The sequence below is a fragment of the Pan troglodytes genome, chromosome 6 (assembly GCF_028858775.2).
Source record: "Pan troglodytes isolate AG18354 chromosome 6, NHGRI_mPanTro3-v2.0_pri, whole genome shotgun sequence".
NCBI classification, from domain to species: domain Eukaryota; kingdom Metazoa; phylum Chordata; class Mammalia; order Primates; family Hominidae; genus Pan; species Pan troglodytes.
In genome coordinates, this window is record NC_072404.2 from 32,776,384 (window position 1) to 32,803,254 (window position 26,871).

The following is a 26,871-nucleotide window of genomic DNA, read 5'->3' on the forward strand; positions in this document are numbered from 1 at the left end:
TAATATTGATTCTTCCTATGTATGAGCATGAAATTTTTTTTTATTTGTGTCATCTCTGATTTCTTTGAGCAGTGGTTTGTAGTTCTCCTTGTAGAGATCTTTCACCTCCCTAGTTAGCTGTATTTTCAGGTATTTTATTCTTTTCGTGGCAATTGTGAATGGGAGTTTGTTTGTGATTTGGCTGTCAGTTTGCCTGTTGTTGGTGTATAGGAATGCTAGCGATTTTTGCACATTGATTTTGCATCCTGAGACTTTGCTGAAATCGCTTATCAGCTTAAGAAGCTTTTGGGCTGAGACAATGGGGTTTTCTAGATATAGGATCATTTCATCTGCTAATAGGGATAGTCTGACTTCCTCTTTTCCTATTTGTATGCCCTTTATTTCTCTCTCTTACCTGATTGCTCTGGCCAGAAGTTCCAATACTATGTTGAATAGCAGTGGTGAGAAAGGGCATCCTTGTCTTGTGCCAGTTTTCAAGAGGAATGTTTCCAATGTTTGCCCATTCAGTATGATGTTGGCTGTGGGCTTGTCATATATGGCTCTTATTATTTTGAGGTATGTTTCTTCAACACCTAGTTTATTGAGAGTTTTTAACATGAATGAATGTTGAATTCGATTGAAACCCTTTTCTCCATCTATTGAGATAATCGTGGTTTTTGTCTTTAGTTCTGTTTAGGTGATGAATCACATTTATTGATTTGCATATGTTGAGCCAAACTTGCATCCTGGGGATGAAGCCTATTTGATTGTGGTGGATAAGCTTTTTGATATGCTGCTAGATTCAGTTTGCCAGTATTTTGTTGAGGAATTTTGCATTGAGGTTCATCAAGGATATTAGCCTGAAGTTTTCTTTTTTTGTTATATCTCTGCCAGGTTTTGGTATCAGGATGATGCTGGCCTCATAGAATGAGTTAGGGAGGGGTACCTCCTTTTCAAGTTTTTGGAATAGTTTCAGTAGTAATGGTACTAGCTCTTCTTTGTACATCTGGTAGAATTCAGCTATGAATCCATCTAGTCCTGGGCTTTTTTTGGCTGGTAGGACATTTATTACTGCCTCAATTTTAGAACTTGTTATTGGTCTGTTCAGGGATTCAGTTTCTTCCTGGCTCAGTCTTGGAAGGGTGTATGTGTCCAGGAATTTATCCGTTTCTTCTAGATTTTCTAGTTTATGTGCATAGGGGTGTTTCTAATATTCTCTGATGGTTGTTTGTATTTCTGTGGGGTCAGTGGTAATATCCACTTTATCATTTCTGATTGTGTTTATTTGAATCTTCTCTCTTTTCTTCTTTATTAGTCTAGCTAGTGGTCTATTTTACAATTTTTTCAGAAAATCAGCTCCTGGATTCATTGGTCTCTTGAATGTTTTTTTTTTTTTTTTTTGTATCTCTATCTCCTTCAGTTTATCTCTATTTTTGGTTATTTTTTCTCTCCTGCTAGCTTTGGGATTTGTTTGCTCTGAGTTCTCTCACTCTTTTATTTGTGATGTTAGGTTGTTATTAAAATTAGAGATCTTTCTAATTTCTAATTTGGGTATTTAGTGCAATAAATTTCCCTCTTAACACTGCCTTTTCTATGTCCCAGAGATTGTGATACATTGTATCTCTGTTCTCACTAGTTTCAAAGAACTTCTTGATTGCTGCCTTAATTTCATTATTTACCCAAAAGTCATTCAGGAGCAGGTTATTCAATTTCCATGTAATTGTATGCTTTTGAGTAAATTTCTTAGTCTTGAGTTCTAATTTGATTGCACTGTGGTCCGAGAGACTGTTTGTTATGATTTCAGTTCTTCTGCATTTGCTGAGAGTGTTTTACTTCTGATTATGTGATTGATTTTAGAGTAAGTGCCATGTGGCAATGAGAAGAATGTATATTCTGTTGTTTTAGGGTGGAGATATTTGTAGATATATATCAGGTCCATTTGTTCTAGGGCTGAGCTCAGGTCCTGAATATCTTTGTTAATTTTCTGCCTTGATAATCTGTCTAATATCATCAGTGGGGTGTTAAAGTCTCCCACTATTATTGTGTGGGAGTCTAAGTCTCTTTGAAGGTCTCTAAGAACTTTCTTCAAGAATCTGGGTGCTCCTGTGTTGAATGCATATATATTTAGGATAGTTAGTTCTTGTTGAATTGAATCCTTTACCACTATATAATGCCTTTCTTTGTCTTCTTTGACCTTTGTTGGTTTAGAGTCTGTTTGTTAGGATTGCAATGTCTGCTTTTTTCTGTTTTCTGTTTTCTGTTTTCCATTTGCTTGGTAGATTTTTATCCATCCCTTTATTTTGAGCTTATGTGTGTCACTGCATGTGAGATGGGTCTCTTGAAGACAGCATACCAAAGGGTCTTGGTTCTTTATCCAGCTTGCCACTCTGTGTCCTTAATTGGGACACTGAGCCCATTTACATTTAAAGTTAGTGTTGATATGTTTGGATTTGATCCTGTCATCATGATGTTAGCTGGTTGTTTTGCAGAATTTTTATGTGGTTGCTTTATAGCATCACCGGTCTGTGTGTTTTGTAGTAGTTAGTAACAATCTTTCCTTTCCATATTTAGTGCTTCCTTCAGTAGCTCTTGTAAGGCAGGTCTGGTGGTAATGAATTCCCTCAGCATTTGCTTGTCTAAAAAGGATCTTATTTCTCCTTTGCTTATGAAGGTTAGTTTAGCCACATATGAAATTCTGGGTTGGAATTTCTTTTCTTTAAGAATATAGAATATTGGGCCCCAATCTCTTCTGGTTTGTTGAGTTTCTGCTGAGAGGTCTGCTGTTTGGCTTTCCGCTGAAAGTCTGATGGGCTTCCCTTTGTAGGTGACCTGGCCTTTCTCTCTAGTTGCCCTTGATACTTTTTCTTTCATTTTGACCTTGGAGAAGATGATTATGTGTCTCAAGGATGATATTCTCATGGAGTATCTTACTTGGGTTCTCTGCATTTTCTGAATTTGAATGTTGGCCCATCTAGCAAGGTTAGGGAAGTTCTCATGGATGATATCCTAGAATATATTTTCCAGATTGATTCTATTTTCCCCATATCTTCCAGGCACACCAATCAGTAGTAGATTTGGTCTCTTTATATAATCCCATATTTCTCAGAGGTTTTGTTCATTCCTCTTCATTCTTTTTTCTCTATTCTTGTCGGCCTGTCTTATTTCAGAAAGACACTCTTCAAGCTCTGAGATTCTTTCCTACGCTTGATCTATTTTGCTATTATAACTTGTGATTGCATTATGAAGTTCTTGTACTGTATTTTTCAGCTCTATCAGTTTGGTTGTGTTCTTCTCTATACTAGCTATTTTGTCTGTCAGCTCCGGCAATGTTTTACCATGACCTTTAGCTTCCTTGCATTGGGTTACAACATGCTCCTTTAGCTCAGGGAAATTTACTTTTATCCACATTCTGAATTCCACTTCTGCCATTTCAGCCATCTCAGCCTCAGTCCAGCTCCAGACTCTTGCTGGAGATGTGATGTTGTCATCTGGAGGAAAGACAGCACTCTGGCTTTTTGAGTTTTCAGTATTCTTGCACTGATTTTTTTTCTCATCTTTGTGGACTTATCTACCTTCAATCTTTGAGGCTGCTGACCTTTGGATTAGGTGTTTGTTTTTTCTTTTAACAGTCTAGCCACTTTTCTGTAGGAATGCTGCAGTTTTCTGGGGGTCTGCTCCAGGCCCTGCTTGCCTCAGATTTTCTAGTACCTGGAAGTATCACCAGTGAAGGCTGCAAAACAGCAAAGATGGCAGCCTGCCCCTTCTCCTGGAAGCTCCCTCCCAGGGAGGTATGGACTTGTTGCTGGCCCAAACGCACCTGTAGTGGGTGACTAGAGACCCCAGTTGGGAGGTCTCACCCAGTCAGGAGAAATGGGATTAGAGACCTGCTTTTAGAAGCAGTCTGGCCACATTGTTGTAGAGCAGCTGTGCCATGCTAGGGTATCGCTTCCACCTGGTCAGCTTGGGCTCTCCAAAGCCCACAGGCTGGAACAGCTGAATTGCACAAATTCCCCAAAGAGCAACAGTGGTGGCCCATTTCATCCCAGGTAGGTGTGACACTGTTTCTGGCGGTTGGCTGGAATTCCAAGCCATTGTGTCTTATCCTGTGAGATGCCACAGAAATGGGGCCCACAGACCATTGCTGCTCAGCCCTCTGGATTCAGCCCCCCTTCCTAGGAGTGTGGATAAAGGTCTAACCTCCTGCCTTGCCAGGAAGCTTGGAGCCAGAGTATGTAAAGCTCCTGGGCTTCCATGCATGCCTGAGCAGCTGCTCTGTCAAGACTCCATGCAGCTCTGTGTATCAGACTGAAGGCCCTGGTGGAGTGTGGTCACGAGGGAGTCTCCTGACCCAAGGGTTGCAAGGGTCCATGGGAGAAACATGGTTTCCTGGGGTTGCACCTTCACTCACTGCTTTCCTAGGTGGGGGACATTCCCGTGGCTCCATGTTGCTCTTGGGTGGGTCATCATCCTATCATGCTTTTCTTCATTCTCCATAGCTTATTTCCTTGATTAGTCCCAACATGCATACCTGGATGCTTCAGTTGAAGATGCTATATTAACTCACCTTTTTCAATGCTTCAGTTGAAGGTCCTGTATTAACCACCTGTCCATGAGAGCCACAGACCATAGCTGCTTCTAGTCGGCCATCTTGGCCCCACCTCTACAATGACATTTTCATTTTATAACCTTTGGAGGTTTCATAACTAGGGAAAGCATGCTGGTACTGATAATTACCAGTACCTTTTTTACTGTAAAAACCTTGTACAGTACTTAGTAAAAACATTTTAATGTCTTTTATTTATTTTCTTTTTTTTTTTTTTTTAACGGAGTCTCGCTCTGTCACCCAGGCTGGAAGTGCAGTGGTGCGATCTCGGCTCACTGCAGCTCCGCCTCCCAGGTTCACACCATTCTCCTGCCTCAGCCTCCCGAGTAGCTGGGACTACAGGCGCCCACCACCACACCCAGCTAATATTTGGTATTTTTGGTAGAGATGGGGTTTCACCATATTAGCCAGGATAGCCTTGATCTCCTGACCTCGTGATCCACCCGCTTCAGCCTCCAAAAGTGCTGGGATTACAGGCGTGAGCCACTGCGCCCGGTCCTTTTATTTATTTTCTATGTTGCATATTCACTGTATGGCTTGGGAGAAAAGACGGCTGGTTTTTAAAATTCTCAGATTGGTAATTTGTTCCTCCTTCTAAGTCTTTGCCTTTGGTTTAAAAGAAAACATACCCTTTACTTTGTCTAAGTTAAGGTATAATTTCACCATATCCATCAGTAAGTAGTACTTAATCTAATATAGAACTTGAATTAAGTCATAGAGTGAGGCTTTTTTGCTTTAAGAAAAAAATCTTACTGCTTTTTCAAAACAACCCAGCTTGTTTCTTGTTACTATAATAATCCATACTTATAATTACTCATCTAACCTAAAGGAAGACAAGAGAATCTGGTGTTTTATATGTAAGATCTATAAAACCTACAGTCAATTAATTTCACCCTGTAATAATTGTAGATAATCTGAAAACATGAAGTAATTTATTTATAATCCAAAAGGATCATGCAGGTTACCATGTTTATGTGATCAAATTTTAGTAGTTATAAATAGATCATCTACAAATAAATCTTTAAAAATAATTATCAAGTTTTTTTCTCTGCCTTTCACTTTGTGTTACTTCATACAGAATAAAATCTGTATAGCTATAATCTGGCATTAATTGAATTGCCTCATTGTGTCTACAGGCATTCCCCCAAATATACCACAAATATACCACATGCTCTTCCATATCATATTCCCCCAAATATACCACATGCTCTTCCATATCATATTCCCCACTTTCTGGGCACTTTCCCTAAAAGACAGATCTTGGAACATGTTAGTTTTTCTGCCTAGAATGCCTTCCCTATTGTTTTTTAGCGAAGTCCCATGGATACCTTAAGTCTTACCTTTAATGCTACCACTACAGTAAAGCTTTCCCTATCTCCACCAAGCAAAGTGACCACATGTTTTGCACTTTTCTCAGTAGGATTTATCTGAGTTTATCTGTGTTTATCTGAGTTTATTGTGTTAATTTATCTGAGTTTACTGTTTATCTGTTTATTAGATCCTGAGTTTCTTGATGGCAGATACTGTGTTTTCTTCATATTCATGTTTCTAGAAACTAATTATAGCACTTACCTCAAACAAGTGCTCACTAAATATTTATGGAATTAATGGATTTATTTTCATGGTTCCCTCTCGTCATCCAAAACAGGACGCCATGTAACTGTCCCAGATCACTCATGTCTACACAGGAAGCATAAACCAATTGATGGCTACAGACAGAGGGTATAAAATGACCCAGAAGGCCAAACAGACCCAAACAGACTCTATTGGGAAGTCTGTCTCGGCCAGTGAACAGGAAGTTCACAAAAATAACTGTTTCTTTCAAAACGCAACATTTCTCCGTAACACAAAGGGTCTCAGTTAGTTGACAGCCTTTAAAACATAAATTCTTTATTTCAAATTATATAATTGGCATGGAAAGAAAAATGACCTTGGAATATTAATCCTAAAAATGTAAGTTTTCTTTTGTTTAAAAAGAAAATAGGCTGGGGGTGGTGGCTCACGTCTGTAATCCCAGCATTTTGGGAGGCTGAGGTGGGCAAATCACCTGAGCTCAGGAGTTCGAGACCAACCTGGGCAATAGGGGCAAAAACCCATCTCTACTAAAAATACAAAAAATTAGCCAGGCATGGTGGTATATGCCTATAATCCTAGCTACTCAGGAGGCTGAGGGAGGAGAATCGCTTGAACCTGGGAGGCAGAGGTTGCAGTGAGCCCAGATAGTGTCACTGCACTCCAGCCTGGGCAACAGAGCTAGATTCCTTCTAAAAAATAATAATAATAAAATAAATAAAAATTTAAAGAATAAAAATAAATAAAAGGAAAATAACGAGAAAACTAAAGTAAGGAAAGGAGCCAAGAAAAAGTATCCCAAGTTATCTTGAAATTGAATAAGTGATTTCAACTTTTCAGACTGCCTAAGAACAAAATGCAATAGAAGTAACAAAAACAACCCCTTTTTTCTCTTATGTGATCCACTCTTACTAAGAATATAAATAAATAAACCAGACAGGGTAGCATGTGCCTGTAGTCCCACATACTTGGGAGGCTGAGGATAGCATGAGCCCAGGAGCTCAAAGTTGCAGTGAGCTAAGATCATACTACTGCAATCCAGCCTAGGTGACAGAGAGAGATAACTTCTCAAAAAAACAAACAAAAACAGAGAGCTAGAAGTTGGCTGCCTGCTTTGCTGCTTTGAAAACTGATTGTATAAATTGGAGTTATCTTGTCATACTCAAATATAAGTTGAAAGACCAAGGGGAGGAAAAGAAAAACACTTGGTGGGTACAAGCACCTACCCAGGAATTATCTCACAAGCCAGTTACTACAAGACCTGTTAAAACTGTAAGACCAGTTTTACCTAGTAGCTGCTGAAATGAACTGTCATAATGTTAAAACTAGTTTTACCTACCACTGTCACTCACCAATCAGCTTGCCCACTCCTGGCAATTTCCACAGGGCCAGTGAGTTTTCTTTCAAAGCAATACATAATATTTCTTTTTCTAATAAAACCCCCAGTGTTTTCTTTGTTTTTCGGACATATCCCTGGTCTGTGTATATGCTCTGAATTGCAAATCTGTTTTCCCAAATAAAACATTTTGTTTTGAGATACTTCTCTGCATTTTATTTGACTTTGACACTGCCTATCACCTATAGCTCAGATGCTGTTGTTTACTACAAGTATGCTCTAAGATCTTCAGAAAGATGTGGGAATTCTGCTCTAATCTATTAACAAATGCTTAAGGAGCACCTCTAGAAAAAGCACGTCATGAATTTACAGAAAGGAAGTTAACATCAGGGTCATGAGCAGGCTGATTTACCATAAAACAAAGGAAGCTTAAGTTTCTTTTTTTGTTGTTTTGTTTTTGAGACGTAGTTTCGCTCTTGTTGCCCTGGCTGGAGTGCAATGGCATGATCTCGGCTCACTGCAACCTCCGACTCCTGGATTCAAGCGATTCTCCTGCCTCAGCCTCCCGAGTAGCTGGTATTACAGGCGCCCACCAGCATATCCAGCTAGTTTTTGTAGTTTTAGTAGAGATGGGGGTTTCACCATGTTGGCCAGGCTGGTCTTGAACTCTTGACCTCAGGTGATCCACCCACCTCAGCCTCCCAAAGTGCTGGGATTACAGGTGTGAGCCACCACACCCAGCTCAGGAAGTTTAAGTTTCTATCAATGTGTTTACATGGTCATACAATTTTGTAAAATTTGCAAAAATAAGATACTTTACTTCAATCAAGTAAGGCTACTGACTCCTTCCACTCTGACTTTCTTTCTATCATACTTCCTCTCATGTGGATGAGTGCTGGAGTGGCCACAAACATTTTGAGATTCGAGGGGAAGCTAAGTTGGTGGTACATTTAGTTTTAGTTTAGTACAGTGTATATGTGGTTTGCAATTACTTCCACATATAAGTAAGTTATTACCAGCTGTTCCCAACCTAAGAATGACTTTCAGGGATATATCTACCACTGTGCTAACTAAGCCAATGCCATAATATGATGGTGCTGGCTAGAGCTTGTTTCATCATATGTTTGATACTATGATGAAAGATATTTCTCACTGTTCCTCAATTATGCTTGCACTGCGTCCTTGGCCTCTGCGTTTCTTTCTTTCTTTCTTTCTTTCTTTGTTTCTTTCTTTCTTCCTTTCTTCTTTTTTCTTTCTCTCTCTTTTCTTTTTTCTTTTCTGACAAGGTCTTACTCTGTTGCTCAAGCTGGAGTGCGGTGGCTTAATTATAGCTTACTACAGTCCCGAACTCCAGGGCTCAAGCAATCCTCCCACCTCAGCCTCCCAAATATCTGGGACTATAGGCATGCACCACCATGCCTAGCTAATTTTTATTTTTATTTTATTTATTTATTTATATATTTTTTTGAGATGGAGTCTGTCTCTGTCACCCAGGAAGGATTGCAGTGGCATGATCTCAGCTCACTGCAACCTCCGCCTCCCAGGTTCCAGCGATTCTCCTGCCTCAGCCTTCTGAGTAGCTGGGATTACAGGTGCCTGCCATCACACCAGGCTAATTTTTGTATTAGAGATGGGGTTTCACCGTGTTGGCCAGGTTGGTCTCAAACTCCTGACCTCAGTGATCTGCCCACCTCAGCCTCCCAAAGTGCCGAGATTACAGGCGTGAGCCACTGTGCCTGGCCACTATTTTTTTTTTATTTTTTGTAGAGATGGGGTCGCGCTTTGTTGTCGAGGCTGTCTCAAACTCCAGGCTTCAGGCGATCCTCCTGCCTTGGCCTCCCAAAGTGCTAGGATTACAAGTATGAGCCACCACGCCCAGCCTGCTTTTGTTATTTCTTCCACCTAGCCTTGCATTCCCACTTCCTCAAACAAAAATCCTACATGTTTTTCAAGATCAGATCAAATGCCACCTCTTCAACAAAGCCTTCCCAAGTATGGAATAAATCTCTCCATCTGTTTTCCATCAAATTGCTTTTTGTTTGTGTCTCTATTTTAAAACAAGTAAACCCTATGTTGTATTTTAGTTATTTGTTAACATGACTATCTCTTCCACTAGACTGTAAACTTTTTAAGTACTACCTAACTTTATATTTCTCACAGCATCAAACATGGTATCTAAATCATGATGCCTAGACAATGTTGATTTGAACTTAATTTTTTAACTTGGTCTGCTCTTTTGTTAACATGAAGCTGAAAATATCTATTTGTCTAATCCATTATTTTTGATATTAGAACAGAGCTTCCCCCACAAAGTTATAGAGATTATAGAATGTATATATAAATATATATACACACATATACATATCATTCATATGTAAACAATTAAAAATCTAATAATCTTAAGTCTTAGTGGCTTCACAAAATGAAGTTCTAGGTAGTAAGTTAATCTTTGTAAGACTAGGGGCTTAAAAGAAAAGACCATTGAAGGTCACAATTTGCATATTGATCTAACTGTATGCTTATTCTCTTACAAACATGTAATTGACTTTGCTTTCATCGGATTTTGGTTCTAAACCAATTTTATCAGTTGTAGTCTCACTGGTAATTTCAGTGAAGTATGAGAAACAGATGTTAGTTAAGAAGATAGCATGTATACACTAATCTGGATAACAGATTTAATACATACTGGATATACTGCTTTGTAGGCATTGGATTTGATCAATAGCTGTGCTCCATTCTTACTACATTTCTTGGGGTATGAAGTATTTCACAGTTAAGATCTGATTTAGTCTAAAGTTTATCATACAGAGAAAATACACAACTGAACAATGATTGGAAGCATCATCAAGTCCTTATCTGGTATAACAGTAGGATAATTAATTGCAATAATAAATCTTCTCTCACTGAGTACTAGAGTTTTAAAAATTGTCTTTCCTATAATGACTGATAGTAGTAGAAAATGCACTGATTTGGGAATCAGAAGACTTAAGTTGAAACCTGGCTGTGCCATTTATCAGTTGTAGAATTCTGAGCAAGATGTTTTAACTCAGTATCTCTGTTTTAACATCTGTGAAATGGGAATAATGATATTCCATAATAATACTTGTTCTGCCTATCTTTTTTCTAAGAGACAGTGTCTCACTCTGCCATCCATGGTGGAGGGCAGTGATGTGATCATAGCTCACTGTAACCTCCATCTCCTAGGCTCAAAATGTCCTCCCACCTCAGCCTCCTGAGTAGCTAGGACTACAGGCATGCATCACCACGCCTAGCTAATTTATTTATTTATTTTATTTTATTTTTTTGTAGAGATGGGATCTTGTAATATTGCACAGGCTGGTCGCAAACTCCTGGACTCAAGTGATCCTCCCACCTCGGCCTCCCAAAGGGCTAGGATTACAGGCATGAGCAACTGCACCCAGCCTTGTTCTGTCTATCTTATAGGTCTGTTTTGAGTAGTAGATGGAACTTATTCATTGATTCATTAGTACGTCTTTAGTGCCTATTAGATTCTATGACAGATAATGCATATTGAAGAGGTGTATAAATTTCAAAGCCCTATAGAAATAAAGAAATTATTTAATTTAGAAAATATTTGATTTGGAATATTTAATATTGGAGTAAGTGGAACCTTTGGGATATCTTACTAAACAGAAAAGACTATCCTTTTAATTTTTTAATGTAATACTGTTTATTTAACTTCAAAAACATTTCGGCTTTCTAAACATACAAAAAAAATAACAGAACATTGCAAATCGTGTTTAAGTACAGGAGGTTCTTGAACTTACAACATTTTATTTTTATTTTTATTTTTTTTGAGATGGCGTTTCGCTCTCGTTGCCCAGGCTGGAGTGCAATGGCTCAATCTCAGCTCACCGCAACCCCCACCTCCCGGGTTCAAGCGATTCTCCTGCCTCAGCGTCCCAAGTAGCTGGGATTACAGGCATGAGCCATCACACCCAGCTAATTTTGTGTTTTTAGTAGAGATGGGGTTTCTCAATGTTGGTCAGGCTGGTCTCAAACTCCTGACCTCAGGTGATCCACCCACCTTGGCCTTCCAAAGTGCTGGTATTATAGGCATGAGCCACCACATCCAGATGAAGTTCTTGAACTTTCACTGATGCAGTGGCTCTTCGCTTTGCTGACAATGAACTGTTTAAACTGTTGTTTAAAAACAAACAGTTTAGGCCAGGCGTGGTGGTTCACGCCTGTAATCCCAGCACTTTGGGAGGCCGAGGTGGGTGAATCACAAGATCAGGAGTTCGAGACCAGCCTGGCCAACATGGTGAAACCCTGTCTCTACTAAAAATAAAAAAATTAGCTGGGCATGGTGGTTTGTGCCTGTAATCCCAGCTACTCAGGAGGCTGACACAGGAGAATTGCTTGAACCCAGGAGGCGGAGGTTGCAGTGAGTTGAGATCGCACCATGGCACTCCAGCCTGGGCAACAGAGCAATACTCTGTCTCAGAAAAAAAAAGAGAGAAAAAAAACATTTAAAAACTACCACACTTAACAAAAATAAAAACCTTCTCATGCCAGCTGACCCCCCTTTGTCCACAGCTAAGATGGCAGCAGAATGCTATGTCACTATATACAGAAACAAGACAACCTGAAGCTAAATGGATGCCCACTGCAGAGTCAACAGGTCCAGCCTCACAGTGCATATCCTGAGCTACAGCCCCTTCAAAAGGCATCTTCCCCATAGCCTCAATGCCGAGCAAGGAGCATTAAGAGTTTGTCTCGGTTGTTTTGTTCTTTTTACAAACTATAGACATATACAGTTGATAACTCAGGATTTCTAGCCAATAACCACATAGTTAAAACCACCTTACAAATAAAAAAAAGCCAGAAACATCTTTTAAATGCCTGGTCACACCAACAGCAAAGTGCACAGAGTGAGGAGAACACGAGAATGCCTTATCATTTTTAAAATGTTTGGAAATATGTACAACTTTGATAAAGTTTCAGGGTGCTCCAGACACCCATGGCCACGTCATGTAAACCACTGACAATTTCTAGAGCACTTTGAGAGACTACAATATGATTGTGATCAAATTTTGTAATTAAACCTAATGAAGGCAACAGACACTTCTCAAATAAGAGATGTGTCAATTATGGCGCTCCCCTACTCTAAGTATTCACATGGAGACAGATAAACAGTTTCTTTATTCATCCTCCTCCTCCTCCTCCTCTTCTTCCTCTTCACCTTCTTCATCTTCCTCTTCCACCTTCTTCCAGGCAGCATTAGCAGGACCCTCTGCGCCATCAAACTTTCCTTTCGACTTATAGTCAGGAACATCCTTCTCCTACTTCTCCTTCAGCTTTGCCGCCTTAGTGATGTAGGGCTGCTTTTCACTGCCATTTAAGTTATTCCACATCTCACCCAGCTTTTTTGCCATGTCTCTAATAGAGATGGTGGGGTTTGTAGATTTGATCTTGGGGCCTAATTCTGAACAGAACAGGAAGAATCCAGACAGTGGCCTTTTGGAGGCATTAGGATCCTTCTTCTTCTTGGCTCCCTTAGCTGGTCCATAATCCTTCATTTCCTGATCATAGCGCATTTTATCTGCCTTTGTTATTTCATCAAATTTAGATTTATCTTTCCCAGACATTGTCTTCCACCTCTCAGAGTACTTCTTGGAAAATTCTGCAAAATTGACAGGGACCTCTGGGTTTTTCTTCCTATGTTCTTCTCTGCACGTCTGCACATAGAAGGCATAAGCAGACATCTTGCCCTTTGGTTTCTTGGGGTCACCGTTAGCCAACCTGACTGTATTGTTCGCTAGTCTGGGCAGCGCAGGGCACAATGCATGGCTCAGTGCTCCCCAGCCTTGTGCTAGCTGCCTCCATGAGAGCCCGACTATCCTTTTAATTGATACAAAGCCCTGCCTCCATGGCTTAGACAAAAGACAAACATTTCCGCATTTTCTCCCTAATCTAACAGCAATGGTGAACTCACATACGTAGGAAATTCTAAGTATGTGTGTATGTATGGATATATATAATATGTATGTATTTATGTATGTGTATATACATATATATACCTATGCGTGTACTGATGTATAAACACACAAACATATCCAATTGTCATTCTCAAGGCCCCAGGACTTGCACATAGTTGAATTCTAAGGCAGCTGCTGCCATGGGATTAGGTCTAGATCAGGACTGTTCGAGCGAGACAGCAAAGGTCAGAATCACACCCAGGATGCCCTAGGAAGTGCAGGACACTAGCTAGTCAAAAATATTTATGTGATCACTTCTCAGGCTTTTGGCTAAGATTGAATGCAAACTTATTTATTTGCCTTATCCATTTGTGCAGTCAGTCCTAAATGCCACAGGGAGAGAGGGAAACAAACTGAAGAAAACATAGTCCCTAACCTTGAACTGCTCACACGCTCCACTGAAAAGCAGAAAAGGCACAAGAAAATGTCTTCAGAGAACACTTACAGAACAGCCCAAGTGCAAATGAATACCATGTCATATAGCTTTTCTCTTTCTTCATCCTTCACTTAGATCCCAACAAAATAATCAAGAAAGCCACTTCTCCCCCAAGAGAGAGAAAAAGTATTCACAATATGCCAGTCACTAAACTGAATTCTTTACTTGAAGAAACAGAGACTCAGAGAATTTAAATAAGTTTCCCAAACGAAGTCACAGACATACTAAATAGCATGGACAGTTTCAAACTGAAATCTTTATGATTCCAATGCTCTTAACCACTACACGATATGGTAACTTGTAAATAGCACTGAAAACTGTAATAATGTTATTGGGCATTTTTTTGAGAATTGTATGAGAATTAAGAATTGTTTTAAAAATGGTTAAGAAAATTCTATTTAGATCACTTCTATGTCCCACTCATAACACATGAAAACCACTGCTGCAGATTGAGTACAAAGGTACTACACAGTGAAGATGGATCTGAATTGAATCCAACGGTGAACTGAAAGGATGTGAGAGACTAAGTTAGTAAGAGTTGCCAAGATCACTCTTCTCCTTCAGAAAACTGAGTTAGTAGAGGAAAGAAAGCTGGGCAGGCAAATCTGATTAGGATGAGGCGTTTTCATGATAGCCACACCCTACTCCACCTAGAGCAGACCCAAACTCCAGGAGTGACCCAAACACAAACTGAGGTTCTCGGGGTCAAAGGATTCCCTCTTTTATGAACAAAATATGTCTCCATGCCTCTCTGCACATGCTGTTGCCACTCCCTGGAACACTCTTTCCCACATATCCCTAGTAAGATATTTCTCTCAAAAAGCTCAAATTGGCCAGGCATGGTGGTTCACACCTGTAATCCCAGCACTTTGGGAGGCCAAACTGGAAGGATTGTTAGAGGCCAGGAGTTCGAGACCCGTCTGGGCAACAAAGTGAAACCTCATCTCTACAAAAAAAAATTAAAATTAGTCAGGTGGGGTGGTCCCAGCTATTCAGGAGGCTGAGGTAGGAGGATCACTGGAGTCTAGGAGGTTGAAGCTGAGGTAAGCCATGATCTCGCCACTGTACCGCTGTACTCCACCCCATCTAAAATTTAAAAAAATAAAAAGCTCAAATATCAGGATTACAGCACTGCCTTCTCTGACTCTCCCAAGCAAACAGAATTACTAGTAGTTAACACCACTATTATAGAATTTGGAGTGTAAGTGTGTGTATCCCCTCACCATTCTGATTAGCTGAATTCACTTATAAATTGCTTAATCTAGGCAACAGTGTTGCACAAGACTGCAGGTTGTTCAAACCATTCTTTTTTTTGAGATGGAGTCTGGCTCTGTCACCCAGGCTGGAGTGCAGTGGCACAATCTCGGCTCACTGCAAGCTCCGCCTCCTGGGTTCACGCCATTCTCCTGCCTCAGCCTCCCGAGTAGCTGGGACTACAGGCGTCCGCCACTACGCCCAGCTAATTTTTTGTATTTTTAGTAGAGACAGGGTTTCATCGTCACTGAGTTCACGAGGTCTCGATCGCCTGACCTCGTGATCCTCCCACCTCGGCCTCCCAAAGTGCTGGGATTACAGGCGTGAGCCACCACGCCTGGCCTCAAACCATTCTTAAAGTCAAACTGTCTCTCTAAAATATTTAGAAATGTATTCACATTAATAAAGATATCATTACTGCAAGTGAACTACATCTTTATTTGAAATGAAGGCATGTTCTGTCCCTAAAGTTGGGCCAGGAAGAATGTTTATTCTACTCATTTTGCAGTAGGAAACCTTTACACATCTGAAGGCCCAGAGAGTTACTTCATGTGCCTGAAGCTTGAACTATGGAGAGGCTACATAGTGAAGTAGGAAGACCACCAGGTTAACAATCAGGAAACATGGATTACAGTCCTAACAGGCTTGCAAGTCACTGAAACTTGGGCCTGAGGTTTCTTTCTCTAAAATAAGAGAGTTGGTTGGATCAGATGTTTTCTCATGCCCTTTTCTGCTTGATACTATAGTATTAATATATGATTTTACTATAAAATAAGAATACTAGAATTCAAGAAGCAATGCAAAATCAGAAATAGGCTTTGAATGAAAGTATGACAGCACAGGAACCCAAGAAAACAGTTCATGAGCCTGTCCCAGAACACAACAGAAGCACAAACAAAGCCCTCCTCATACAATCCTCTTCTACCTTCACCCTTAAAGGTTGAACCTTGCTTGAACCTCTGCTTCTCCATCTTTTCCTCATTGCTTCCAATTAAACCATTCTTTATTTTTCTTCTGGATTACAAATCCATCATAAAGTGATGAAGTTTCATAAGAATTCTGCATAATTATTGCTCCTAGACTTTGCAGAAAGCAGTGTGTGATTGAAAGGCATACAGACCATGTTTCCCATTGCATATATATATGTAGGTATACATATAATTTAATGATGTTATCTTCACACACACACATGCATACACACACAAATACCCTCACAAAAACCATATCCTACATTATTCAAATCAATATTGATTAGAATTTTGTAATTCAAGTTCTATGAAAATACTTATTAACATTTCATCATTTTATACCTCAGATAAGCACACAATGCTTTTCCAAACTATTCAGTTTTGCTGTGGAACAAATATCTTTATTAAATGAATATTCATCAATAATGAAACACTAACTATAGTGTTCGAATATTTTAAGGTTACTAATCTATTGCTAGTCAAAAATGTTTTAGAAATCCAAACTTTTGCAAATATGCCTCTATTCACAACAAAGTATTTATATGTGAATGTCATGATATCTGGGATTTTCTTTAAAATACTCCTCCAGCACCTCTCCCAAATAGTGGGGAGGATAGATGAAACAAGATCCCCAAAATGTTATAATCTATCAAAGCCAAATGATGGATACATAGGAATCCATTATACTATTCTCTCTACTTTTGTGTATGTTTTCAGTTTTCCATAATAAAAACAGATTTAAAAAAAAATAATGCCTTGAGCTGGGTGCAGTAGCTCACACCTGTAACCCTAGCTACTTGGGAGGCTGAGGGTAGAGGACTGCTTGAGCCTGAGAATTTGAGGCTGCAGTGAGCTGATTGTGCTGCCACTGCACTCCAGCCTGGGTAACAGAATAAGACGCTGTCTTCAATAAATAAATAAATAAAATGACTCTACGCTAGTGGCCTGAAACATATAAACTCATAACAAATGTGTGTTGAATTAAAGTGCATAAGAAGAAACAATAAACAAATAATAAAGAAATAAAGCTAATAAGTAGAAACATTTTTAAATTTCAATGAAGACTACTGTAACCATTGAGAAATTAAATTATATTCCTGGGTCCCTTTAGTGTTTGTTTCCCTTATACATTATATAATTTTTCAATCCTATTACCTTATTTTGTGATCTTAAGATCACATCAAAGGGTGAAAGGTGGCTTGTATATCATCAATGATTAACATTTACAAAGTCCCCACTATGTAAACACACAGCACTCTGCTGGACTCCTTTTAATATATAAGACAATAGCATGGAGTGCTAGCCAATGAGAACTGTCTTTATGAGACCGCAGGAAGATATAAAAAACAAAAGTCATTCTCATATAGAAAATGCATTTCATTACGTTTGTGTTTATCACCATGTGCTCTAATTCTCCTGTACTTGTTATCACTTGCTTACTGTATTAATCCAAATGAGCTGCTGCCACTATATGCAACATCAAACCACAGTGACTTAACCCACTATGTATCAACTTTTAGAACTAAATACTACTTTTGAGATGATCTGTCATTCACAACTATGACTTCTCATAATGTTCATAATGTATTCATTGTTCCAATGTAACCATTCCATTTTTCCTAACTACTCACTAATATGTAAATATCTATCTAAGGCAGTCTTTTAAGAGTTTCACTTCTCATTACCATGCAAAGATTGAAAAAGAGGGATATCCCAAAAAGAAAAATCATTCTCTCCTGAAAAAGTAGCCACAAGGGCCTTACTCCAACATTTAAACTTGGCAAGATTTTCATCAGCTAGAATCTAAATTGCTTTAGAATTTCGGTGGGGTGGAACATGTGTGTGAACAAAACACTTTAATTAGGCTGGGCATGGTGGCTCATGCCTATAATCCCAACACTTTGGGAGGCCGAGGCAGGAGAATCCCTTGAGGCCAGGAGTTTGAGACCAGCCTGGTCAATATAGTGAGACCCTAACTCTACAAAAAAATGTTTTAAATACTTTAATTATCTATTTCTACCTATAATAGAGCCTTAGGTCAGTATTTTTCTCTTCATTTTTGCCATGCTTTTTTAAGATTAAAAAAGGAGGTCTTTTGACTTAAGAGACATAACAATCAGATGTAAAACATTAACCATGAATGGATCCCAGTTTGGAAAAAAAGTATAAGCATTTGGGGAACAAATGGAGAAATTTGAATATAGATAGGTTATTGGATGATATTTGGGAATTATGTTAATTTTCTCAGTTGTAATAATGGCATTGTGGGTAGATAGAAAAATGGCCTTATTTTTAGAAAGTCTTTGCTGAAGTATTTAAGGGTGAACTGTCGGTCATATCTGCAACTTTATCTGAAATGGTTCACAGATACATAGATAGACAAAGGCAAAATAGTAACAACTGGTGAATCTAGGTAGTGTATATAACTTCCTGTATGCTTGAAATTTTTCAAAATAAATACTTTTTAAAAAGCTGTTTTTCTGGGGGTGGGGAAGGAAACTTTACTTAGACATGCTAAATGGTGACCTAGGAGAATAATGTATGAGGACTGATGTCCCCTTTTGACCTAGAAGTGTACTTTTTAAACCAGGTTACTTACTGCCCAAGGGTTCCATAGCTGGGGAAGATACAATGAGAAATTAAGTACATAACAAAGGTATCAGTGATGGTTATCATCACCTCAGCAAACTGCCGTACCCTCAGTACACAGTGCCCTCAGCCACCATCTCCAGATCAATATGGCTATCAATGACAGATGGCCAAAGCATCCCTATTCACTCAGGTCATTCTTAGTTCACACGGTCTGACAGGATTTAGGAGTCTTGTGTCATTAGACTGTCTTTAGAAAACAACCTAGCCATTAACGGCGGAAGCAGAGTAAAGTTGTATGTCAGACAGCTCACTGTTGACAGTTTAAATACACTCAGAAAGCTTAAAACATGTTGATTTTCTGTGTACTACGATTACATTTTTACTGGCAGAGAACATATCATTAAAACGTAAATGCATGTTGAAAGCAAAGCTATAAAAAGACTTTTCTGTCACAAACCATTTCTAGACCCACCATAGCTAGGAAGAAAAAGTAATATTGTTCAGCACTGATTTGATCAAAATTGTAATTGCTGTGGAAAGGAGAAGGGACTTTTGGCTCAAATATAATTTTTAATATAGTTTATACTTCACAGAATCTGATTTGGGATCCATTTAGTTAAGAGACAGTCACAGTAAAACAGGTACCTACCTTTACAGTAATATTTCATGAGGATATTAACAATTTCCTAATTATTGCAATATTAACCCTTTATTACGTGGTCCAATATTTTCACTCTTAATCATTCAGTTTGTCCCTTGAGTTATCTAAGGTAAGGTATCACCACTTTTGCCCAAAACGTATAAATGCTCAAGCAACACAAAGCAACACTGATGAGGCCCTATATTTACTACAAATAAATATTCTTCTGTATTTCAGTTATTAAATAAATCCTACTCACTAGGAATTAGGATCTAAGCAAACATAATTTTATGAATAGCCAATAAATTAGTTACGGATGCATAGGGAAATCCATTTAATTTCAAGCAAGACCTTGAAATACATTTAGCCATTTATGTCTATGACATACAAATAACAGACTTATTACTATCACAGGGTAAATTCCTTCTTGCTCAAGTACTACTGACTTCATTATCTGAGGATTGGACATGGCCCAAAGTTTATTAACTCACAATATTTTCCTTCATAGCAGTATTTCCATGAACAGTTGCTTTAAATTGAAAAAACAGATCCATAGTTGTTAGGGGAGGCAGAAGAGGATGGTTTAGCATTGGTGAGCGATGTGGTCACTGAGTACAAGGCCCTGTTCTAGTCAAAGAAAAGTCACAAATACTCCATTTAGAAAGAGGCCTTAAATATTTTCTAGGAAGAATGAAAAATAATTTCTTTAGGGAGGAACATCCCTCAGTCAAATTTCAAAAATAAATGGTAGCATTTATATAATAGTTGCCATAATGCCTCCTCACTAACAAGAGAGAGAACTCAAAAATAAAAGAATCTTGGCCTCTAGAAAAAGCAGTGGGAAACCTCTGGCCCTTAGTTTAATTTCTTCTAGCTACACCACGAAAAGTTTTCTAAAACTAAGTGTCCTTTGTGCCTCCCTTCTCTACCATTAAGAGCAACAAATACAGCTGTGCAAACAGCAGGAATGTGTGTTCCTGTGGTAAGACGCATGTCCTGGCTCTTCCTGGCGGAATTCTTTTTCAGACATGTCCACAATCTTCTGAGTCAGTAGGCTCAAAGAAGGATGAGGGGATTGTGGGCAAGGGTAAACTCCAGCCTGAATCCATAAGAGAAGATAGAAGGCAAATTGTTTGGGATTCTTGGGCAACAGAAAGAAAACTTTCTGACAGCTGGCAAGAAAGAAGCTGAGAAAGCAAGAAATATTGCTATTCCTCCTGTCCATTTTTATCTTTTTCTCCTCTGCCACCTTCTTTTTTTGATTATAAGAACATAGGCCTTGGAGCCACTGTCAGGGTTTGAATCTCAGTCCATTATGTATTCATTGTTTGATTTGGATAATTTATCTAATATATTATTTGGTCTCTTTTTATATTTTGTGTATCCATTGTATGTTTTTTGGTTTGAGGTTACAATGAGGTTTACAAATACCATCTTATAACCCATTTATTATAGCTTGATAAAAATTTAACAGTGTTTGCATAAACAAGCAGACAAGCAAAAAGAAAACTAATAGGCTGGGTGTGGTGGCTCACGCCCGTAATCCCAGCACTTTGGGAGGCCGAGGCAGGTGGATCATTTGAGGTCAGGAGTTTGAGACCAGCCTGGCCAACATGGCAAAACCCCCGCTCTACTAAAAATACAAAAATTAGCCAGGCCTGGTGGTGTGTAGCTGTAATCCCAGCTACTCGGGAGGCTGAGGCAGGAGAATCTCTTGAACCCAGGAGGTAGAGTTTGCAGTGAGCCGAGATCACACCACTGCACTCCAGCCTGGGTGACAGAGCGAGACTCCATCTCAAAAAAAAAAAGAAAAGAAAAGAAAAGAAAACTAATAAAAACTATATAGCTTAACTTCATCTCCCCACTTTTTAACTTTTTTTGTTTCTATTTATTTATTTTTTGAGACAGGGTCTTGCTCTGTTGCCCAGGCTGGAGTGCAGTGGCAAAATGGGTGGAATGATATCTCATGGAGTTTAAGGATTGAATAAAATAATATTAAATACATAGCAGGTGTCTGGTTCATGGTAGGTGCCTGAAAAATATGTTAGCACTTTTCTTCTTCTTTTATTTTTAGTCTTGATTTCTTCTTTGCAACTTTTTTCACATCTGATAGAACTTTGGATCCTGAAGCCAGGCATGGTGGCTCATGCCTGTAATCCCATCCCTTTAGGAGTCCAACACTGCAGGACTGCTTGAGGCCAGGAGTTTAAGACCAGCCTGGGCAACACAACAAGACCCCATCTCTACAAAAAGTTTTTTAAAATTAGCAGGGTGTGGTGGCGTGTGCCTGTAGTCCTAGGTACTTGGGAGGCTGAGGCAGGAGGATTGCTTGAGCTCAGGAGGTCGAGGCTGCAGTGAGCTATGATCATGCCACTGCACTCCAGCCTGGGTGACACCACAAACCAACAAACAAAGAAGTTTGGATCCTTTTCTTTGTTACTTATTTTCTATGGATCAGTGACATTGGATAGAAAAATTTCTCAATACTCGGTGTGTGGGATGTTCAACCACAAAGGCTGATGGCTTCATGTTTGTGTGAAACCCAAAAGACTGAGTTTCCTTTTGATCTGATGAAGAATTATTTTCGTAACAAGAAGTTTCAGGGAACCTGGGAATTAGAAAAGAACGCCTGGCTCTTCTCCTTTTGTTTTTTGTTTGTTTGTTTTTGAGGCGGAGTTTCGCTTTTGTTGCCCAGGCTGGAGTACAGTGGCACGATCTCGGCTCACTGCAACCTCTACCTCCTGGGTTCAAGCGATTCTCCTGCTTCAGCGTCCTGAGTAGCTGGGATTATAGGCATGCACCACCACGTCCAGCTAATTTTCTTTTATTTTTAGTAGAAACGGGGTTTCATCATGTTGGCCAGGCTGGTCTCGAACTCCTGATCCCAGGTGATCCACCCGCCTCGGCCTCCCAAAGTGCAAGGATTACAGGTGTGAGCCACCGAGATCTCGGCTCACTGCAAGCCCCGCCTCCCGGGTTCACGCCATTCTCCTGCCTCTGCCTCCCGAGTAGCTGGGACTACAGGCGCCTGCCACAATGCCCGGCTAATTTTATTTATATATTTGTATTTTTAGTAGAGACGACGGAGTTTCACCGTATAGGCCAGAATGGTCTCCATCTCCTGACCTCGTGATCTGCCCGCCTCGGCCTCCCAGAGTGCTGGGATTACAGGCGTGAGCCACCGCCCCCCGGCCCTGTCCTTAATCAACGATTGTTACACTTGCGTTGCCTCTGAAACAATGATACAGAATTTAGGTAGAGACTCCAAGTGGCTGAACAGACTTCAGTGCAGCCTGAGCCCTGGTATAGGTCGTGTATCCTCTCCTCACAATGAGATTTGGGCTCTGGAGGACTGTCTTATTAAAAGCAAGTTTCAACAGCAGAGAAGTGAGTCTGAACTAGATCTGTAGAGAAAAATTCTGTGTTGAAAGCGAAATGAATCTTAGCTCAAGTTTCGGCATGTTACTTTTGAACTAGCAATGCAAGTACTGTGTTTTTTAAGGATATGGAAGGAACCCAAAAGTCACTGCAGAAAGGAATCGTGATTAAAAAAAAAAAAAAAAGAATCAAAGGGTAGGAGAAAGAGAGTAAGAGAAAGAGAGAGAAGGAAACATTTACTCAAGTGGAAGTGTTCTCTTCCTAGCCTCCAAGAGAGCACCCCTTTTGGGTGGGCAGCCTGGGGAAAAGCACTTCAGGAGCAGTTTGCTACAGCAAGCAATGCTGCTGACTGTTCCCTCCTTGGAACTCCTTGGCCCTTTGGGTTTCTGGACACCTCTATTCTAGTCCTCCTTCTCCTGTGCCCTCCCTCATTATTTCCCAGGGCTGACTCCTTAGAGCTTTCTCTTCTCATTCCAGAAGCTCTAGATGAACAAGTTTGTTTATTTCTATGGCTTCTCCTACCCCTTAAATGATAGCAACTCCCAAATGTACCTTTTTAAACCATTCTCTCTTCTAAAACCCACAAGCCAAATTGGCCATCAGTAACTGATTGGTGATCACATCTAAAATCAAAGTTATCTCCATTCCTCCTAAACCTCTTCCCACCATACTCTACCAGTTCCCAGTCAAAGCAGTTCTGAAGTCATTCTTCATTATTTCCTCTAATACAACTACCAAATCTGATCTATCACCAACTGCTATTGAATGTACTTCTAGAATCTCTCTCTAATCTGTACCTAACTTCCAATCCTACTGCCACTGTTTTTTGGGATTTTTTGGTTTGTGTTTCTTTGTTTTGTTTTTTTTTTTTTTTTGAGACTGGGTCTCACTTTGTTACCAAGGCCGGAATGCAGTGGCGATCATAGCTCACTGTCGCCTCAAATTCCTGGGCTCCAGGGATCCTCTCACCTCAGCCTTTAAAGTAGCTGGGACTACAGGCATGAGCCACCATGCCCAGCTAATTTTTTAAAAAATTTTTTGTAGAGATGGAGTCCCGCTATGTCTAGGCTGGTCTCAAACTCCTGGGCTCAAATGATCTTCCCATCTTGGACTCCAAAAGTGCTGGAATTACAGGCATGAGCCATCATGTCTGGCCTACTGCCACTGTCTTATACAAAGCTTTCATCATCTCCTCCCTGAATTCCTAACTTTCATTTCTGATCTTTTTTTCTGGCCAATCTTTGTACCAAAGTGAACTTTCTAAAGCATAAATCTAATATTTTTTTTTTACTAACTTTAATAACCTCTAATGGGTTCCCTCTGATTCTCAAAATAAAAATCCAAATCCAAACAAGGTTTTTTATAACATTGATGAAGTGTTCCTTGACATCCTCATCTCTTACAATTTCCCCCTCTGCACTCACAAACCTTATTTCAAACCCTGCAGTTTGGCCACAACCGGTTATGTGCCACTCCCCAAGCACAGCATGTTTCTTCATGATTCCTTGCACGTTTTGTTTCCTCTATATGAAATGTTGTTCCCCGCCTGGTGAGCTCCTTCATACTCTAAGATTAAGCTCCAATGTCACTCCTCTGTAAAGATTTCCCTCACTGCCCAATAGATTACTTATACCTACCTGTGGGATTATTAGTCCTTACCTCTACTGGGGCACCTTTAAAGATACACTGCAAGTACTGGTTTATGTATTTTTCTCCCTGAACAAATGAGACTGACATTGTGAGCTTGTAAAAGATAGGCATTGGCTCTTATTCCTTTTGATGTTCCCAGCTGTTTACCAAATACTCAAGAAATGTTAATGATGTCAAGAGAATTCAGCTTTCCACACAAAGAAAGAACCCCAGGACCCTCCAGAAAGTGCCACCCTTTCCCAGAGAGAACTCTTTAGGCCCATGTAGTCTTGCCCTGTGACTTAGCCCATAGCTAGAATAAGGGCAGAATATATTCCTTCAGCTTAAAAGAGAGACCGATGGGAACAGGGCGGAGAGACAGAAAGACAGAAGGAAGGAGGAAGAGATAGATGACCACTCCTTTGATAATTCAGTGCACTTTTCCCCCCTAGAAAAAGGAATCTTGTTCCTTGATCACAAAATTGGAAAAGAAATAGAACCTTCCCACAATGCTCTGTATTTAGAGGATACTTAAAGAGCACTTGAATTTATTTATTTATTTATTTATTCAAGTGTTCTTTAAGTATACAGGTGAATGCTCTCCAGTTGGTGGGAAATTTGTACTAGAAATAAGGAACTCAGCATCTCACTCACCTTAGTTTGTCCTTCACCAGCCCATCTTTCTCTTTCTGAGAGCCTTTGTCTCCCTCTCTTCATGTCCAACAAGCAGAGAAAAATTAAAGTGGCACCAGGAAATTTTTCTAGCCTCTATATCCAAATAACCTCTTAAAAACACACTTGATTTACAACTACAACATATGCAACTGAGTATCTAAACTGTAAATCGAATGTAACCATTGTTCCTTTGGACATTTCCTTAATTTAATGAGTGATAAATACACCCTTTAAGGACTATCAGTTCTAATCATTTCCAAATGACTGATTTCCAGTGTGCTGCTACCATACATTTCCTTTATGTAAATAAATAAATATTTCTAAATTGCTTCCATTAATGTATAGAAAAACATTTGTTATTTATTTGTAAATGGTCATGGGAGGATTATAAGCATATTGCCAAATAAAATTCTATAACAATTCTCTTGGTATATTATGTTTGAAAATGCAATATTTATATAGTAGAAACCATAATATTAAAACCCAACAAGCTTCTATAAGTTTGTCCTTTTTAAATTTAAGCTATTAAAATATTTTTCAATATGAGGAGAAATCTTTTAATGCCAATTCCATATCAAAGGTTAGGATTTTGCATTTATACAGAGCAGAGTTCATGAACTCCTGCTAATCATGTTAACAATCTACCAGGTTTCTAAAGGCTCAGCAGGGGTTAGAATTAGAAGGCTCTGCCATCAACATCAATAACAGGAACAGTGACACTCAGAAGAGTTTACCACCGTGCTCTCCTAAGAGGGTTCAGCACATTCAGGCACTGTAGCCCATAACTGAAGGAAATCTATAGTTAGTGATTCCAAAAGAGATCTAGAGGGACACATTATTTCAGATTTTGTTTTAAATAGTGAGTCTTAAAAGTTATATATGTGTGTAGGTATACATATTGTGTGCGTGCTAGTATATTATCAATATTATGATAGTCATACTTTTTATTTGAAAGAGCCTTACCACTCAAAAGGATTTTGAGTTCAAATTTTTGTTTTGGTAACAAGAAAGATGTGAATGAAATCTCAAATGTTTCTCTGGGAGGCAAGAAAATGGTTTGAATCCCTAATTCAGAATGCAGCCTGTTGGACAAATGATGACTCAAACAATCTCATGTATCCTGGGCCCAAGGCAGGTGGCAAATCAATTCAGAAACACATAAAAACAAAGTGAATACCTTTGAGTTTACAGATATACATTAAAAGCTAATTTCAAAGTATTTTTAAAAATAAACTTTCCACAATATGAATTTGTTATCTATGGATTTCCACAGGCAGGAAAACATGTCCTCTTCCACCCCTTTTTCAAATTCTCACCCAATTCCCTTTCTTCACTCCCTTCTCCATAAAAAACGCAATATTCAAATCTTAAGGCCAAGATGGCTAAGGTTTTTGTTGTTGTTGTTGTTTGAGACAGTGTGATGATTAATACTGAGTGTCAACTTGATTGGATTGAAGGATGCAAAGTATTGATCCTGGGTTTGTCTGTGAGGGTGTTGCCAAAGGAGATTAACATTTGAGTCAGTGGGCTGGGAAATGCTTAACCCTTAAGCATTAACATTTGAGTCAGTGGGCTGGAAAATGCTTAAATCCTTAATCTGGGTGGGCACCATCTAATCAGCTGCCAGCACAGCCAGAATATAAAGCAGGCAGAAAAATGTGAAAAGGCTAGACTGGCCTAGCCCCCAGCCTACATCTTCCTCCTGTGCAGGATGCTTCCTGCCCTTGAACATCAGACTCCAAGTTCTTCAGCTTTGGGACTCAGGCTGGCTTCCTTGCTCCTCAGCTTGCAGCCTATTGTGGGACCT

At 39.5% G+C, this 26,871-nt stretch overlaps 1 long non-coding RNA gene and 1 pseudogene across 1 annotated transcript in view; both read right to left on the reverse strand.

Annotated features, from left to right (window-relative positions):
• LOC134810419 (uncharacterized) overlaps positions 1–26,871 on the reverse strand; it is a 141,646-nt gene that overhangs the window by 25,552 nt on the left and 89,223 nt on the right. The gene's annotated exons all lie outside the window — the stretch shown is intronic.
• LOC107966520 (high mobility group protein B3-like) lies at positions 12,366–25,106 on the reverse strand (annotated as a pseudogene).